The sequence below is a fragment of the Lotus japonicus genome, chromosome 1 (assembly GCF_012489685.1).
Source record: "Lotus japonicus ecotype B-129 chromosome 1, LjGifu_v1.2".
Taxonomy (NCBI): domain Eukaryota; kingdom Viridiplantae; phylum Streptophyta; class Magnoliopsida; order Fabales; family Fabaceae; genus Lotus; species Lotus japonicus.
This window is the reverse complement of record NC_080041.1, coordinates 20,264,570-20,268,424: the sequence shown is the minus strand read 5'-3', so window position 1 is coordinate 20,268,424 and position 3,855 is coordinate 20,264,570. Positions and strand designations below refer to the sequence as shown.

At 33.9% G+C, this 3,855-nt stretch overlaps 1 long non-coding RNA gene across 1 annotated transcript; it reads right to left on the bottom strand.

Moving 5' to 3' along the window:
- Positions 1–1,456: 1,456 nt before the first annotated feature.
- LOC130734048 (uncharacterized) lies at positions 1,457–2,115 on the bottom strand. Its single transcript, XR_009017725.1, has 2 exons — positions 1,946–2,115; positions 1,457–1,726 (listed from the first exon to the last, which is right to left on the bottom strand). It is a non-coding gene; the product is annotated as an uncharacterized LOC130734048 (long non-coding RNA).
- Positions 2,116–3,855: the final 1,740 nt, after the last annotated feature.

Here is a 3,855-nt window from a genome sequence, read left to right as displayed (position 1 = left end):
ATAGTGCATATTTAATCCAATTTAATTGTTCAAGTGTTCCATTTATTTAGTCGTGGATATTTGCAATATTGATTTGTGTGAATTACGGTGTAGGCCTTAACTCATAGGCTCATAATGAAAAGAGAGTAGGGGTTAAATATATTTTTGTTAGGTCCCCTCTATAATCACTTATCTAAAAAAGTGTCATAACTTACTCCGTTGACGATTGTGAAAGAGAGTGTGAGATATAAAAGAAACTCTATTCACTTGACCCACAACTTCAATTCAAAACGAGATCACTCAAACCTTGAATCATTATTCTACTCATGATTTAAAAGGTACGCAATCCATCTCTTAATACTTGATATTTTAAAATAGGGTTAAAATAAGTTCAAAAATATGCAAGTATAAGAACTTATTTTATAAGCTAATTAATTTGATAAGTTTATGAAAATAAACTCAAAGGTAGGTTCTAAGTTATGTTTTTAGAGTCGCCAACTTAGGTTGGCACAACTAATCACAAGTTTTGGGTTTAACTTTCACTTCCCTATAATTTGAGGGTTCAAATCCTCAGCACCAGTTGGTGGACAGCCCTCATCATGGAATCCCTGACGCTCTACCAAGGAGTGAGTCTCTGTTGGTCTCCCCACAACATGCCACTAGTGCCCTACCTCATAGTATGGATGTGTTTTTTCTCTGTTCTATCATTTTTATTTATAAAAAAAAAAACTTTTAGAGTCAATTTGAAATAAATTATTTTAACTATCTCATAACATAAAATCAGAAATACAATAATAAAGTGTTTTGTGAAACTTATGAGACACTTTAAGACCCACTTACTTATAAAAAATAGCTTATTTTTATAAATTTCTCATATTAATTTATGAGTAATTTTTATCCATCTCTATAAACAATTTTAAGCTTATTTCAATACACTTATTAAACAATATTAATTAATAAGCGCTTAGTTAAGTTTTGATTTTTCTTAAAAAAAGTTGTGATTTTTTACGTCAAATAAAAGTTATATATTTGATGATAAAAAATTGGTTGAAAAACTTATAATATAAGATAGATTTAAACAAAGGTGGCGACTAGCATGAAAGTGAGATTGGATTGTTTATCATGAAAAACTATAAATTTTATCTTAAATTAATTTAAAACACTAATTATGTCATTAATGTTATTTTTCTTTTGACCAATTTATCCTCTTCTTCACCAATTTACCCAACACCAACCCATCACTTATACAACCACCGTTACAGAGTTACCACCACCTCAAAGCTTTCTAAATTGAAGCCATAAATTTAAATGCAGGTAAATCAATTCCATGTTTAAACAAAGGATAATTATTTGTTGACACCTAAAAAATGAGGTGAAATGAGGTGGAGGAGGAGAGAGATAGGAAGAAATGAAAAAAGTAAGAGAGAGAAAATATAAGATGTGATAAGTGATAATAGGAGAGAGATAGAGATAAAAATAGGTGGAAATAAAGTGTATAAAAAATGAGGTGTGTATATATCATTGTTGTTAAACAAATTATACAAAAATAAAATTTGTTATTTGATTGTCCAGGTTTCATGTTTAGTCTTCAATCATCTCTTCCATCCTCCAATCCATTAAAGATGAACCTTTGCTGATCAGCTGGGATCCCTTCCTTATCTTGGATCTTGGCTTTTGCGTTATCAATGGTATCTGAACTCTCCACCTCCAAGGTGATGGTCTTGCCGGTCAAAGTTTTCATGAAGATCTGCATTTGTTCCCATCAAAACACAAATACATAAAAGAAAACAACAATTTATGGGCACAACAGAGAATCAAATATAAGCCTAAGATGGTAAAAATTAAACCCAAAATTTTGGGGGAAAAGATTCACACATACAAATACAAATATATCACTAAACTAGAAACAAAACTAGATGAATCCGATCCGAAATTAGCAAAACTAGAAATCATCAACACAAATTACCAAGAGGAGAATACAATTGAAATTGAAAATCAGATAATGGGGTTGAGGGAGAAGAGCGTGAGATAGGTGTGGAGAGAGAGGACATTTTTGTAACACTGCTTTTTTATTTTTTTCTCAACAGGTCACTATCACATGCTGTAGCAGATAATTTTGCTCATTCATGGGTGAAAGACCTACCATTCTCTTTCATCCTAGAAGCCACCTTTACTTGTCAATCTAACAAGGTCCAGCATCAGCATGTAATTAAATAGTTGAATTCCTAAAGTATTTATACCATGGTTTAATTGATCTCTACTGCTTAAAAAAATTGATCTTACCTGACTACATTGACTACATATGGAGAATGATTTAGTTGAAGAAATATACTCACTTAATAAGATTAATGTTAGAGTCTCACATTGGCTAGAGATGTGGTCAAGCAATTGCTTATATATGGTTGTGCAAACCTTAACTCTTGAGCTAGCTTTTGGGTTGAGTTAGGCCTCCTTCATGGTATCAGAGCCAATGGTTGTTTGACCATGGGCCTGGGTCGCTATCCTAGATCCATTTGTTGTGGAGACCTCCCATATTTGGGTCACCCGTTTCATTCCACGCTCCAGATGTTCTACACTGGGCGTGAGGGGGTGTGTTAGAGTCCCACATTGGCTAGAGATGTGGCCAAGCAATTGCTTATATATGGTTGTGCAAACCTTAACTCTTGAGCTAGCTTTTGGGTTGAGTTAGGCCTCCTTCAATTAATGTTGAGATTCCCAATCGTAATAGTAATACCTTAGGAAACAAAAATCTTTTTAGGTGCCCGTGTCCGGTCTAGGTGGAGATACGTGGAGTGATGTTAGATTAAGAAACATTTCAATAAAAGGACAAAAAAGCAATGAAGCATCCATCAGATTCAGAAGCATATTCCTTGCAGTTTCCTGTTGCTCAGCATTGTTTAAATTCACATGGGGCATACATACCTATAGGCTCTGCAAGATAGAGGGCGTATTATTTTGCATACTCTTGGATCTCCATAGTTTTTGTTTTTTTTATAGGCCTTGGATCTCCATGGTGATGTGCATTAATGAAAATAAACAGCACACATTTCACACACCCTCATTTTCTCTCTCTACTTTATTTTTTGTACATATCACTCTAGGTGTCAATATCAATTAGGTATTCACTAAACATTTTTCTTATAAAATTAGCATTCCATTATTATTGCCTAAAAAAGAGATAGTTTTGAAAAAAAATGCACATATATATGGTATGATTGACTACTCCTCTTTTCTTTAGAATTCGTTTGATACGTTATATTAAGCATGATAGTATAACCAGTGGTGGAGTCATGATATTTGTTAAGCCTGGACAAGATTAAGTCTAGGCCTAGCTGCCCACACCTGACGTCTGACTTAGGGTTTTAAATTGCGGTTGCGATCGCGGTTGCAAGTGCTGTGATTGCAGTGTTGCAGCGTGAATAACCTGTTGCAATGACAAATATGTCATATTTTCAATCAAATACCCAACCCAAATAAAAAATTTGAGATAAAATAAAAGACAGAACTACTTTCATATCTATAATATCAAATAGTATCCTAAAATCATTTGAGCAATTATTCAAATACTAAGAATTTTCAATTATTAGTGAATCAAATAATGAAACAATGTGCTAATTTAGTATAGTAATTTTTTATTAAATTTAATGAGTATCTCATTAAAAGAGGTCGAGGCCCGGGTTTGGGTGCTTGGGAATGACCTAGGTTTTCAGTATTGGATGCTCGCACTTGGGTCCGTTCCCATGCGAATGGGCAACATTCCTCTCTATTTCTGGCGGCTCTTTGGGGTTTGTGGCGGTGGAGGAACAATGTGGTTTTGGGTGAAAATGATTGGAACTTGGAATATGTGTTGAGGTGGATCCGACAAGAGGAAAATGA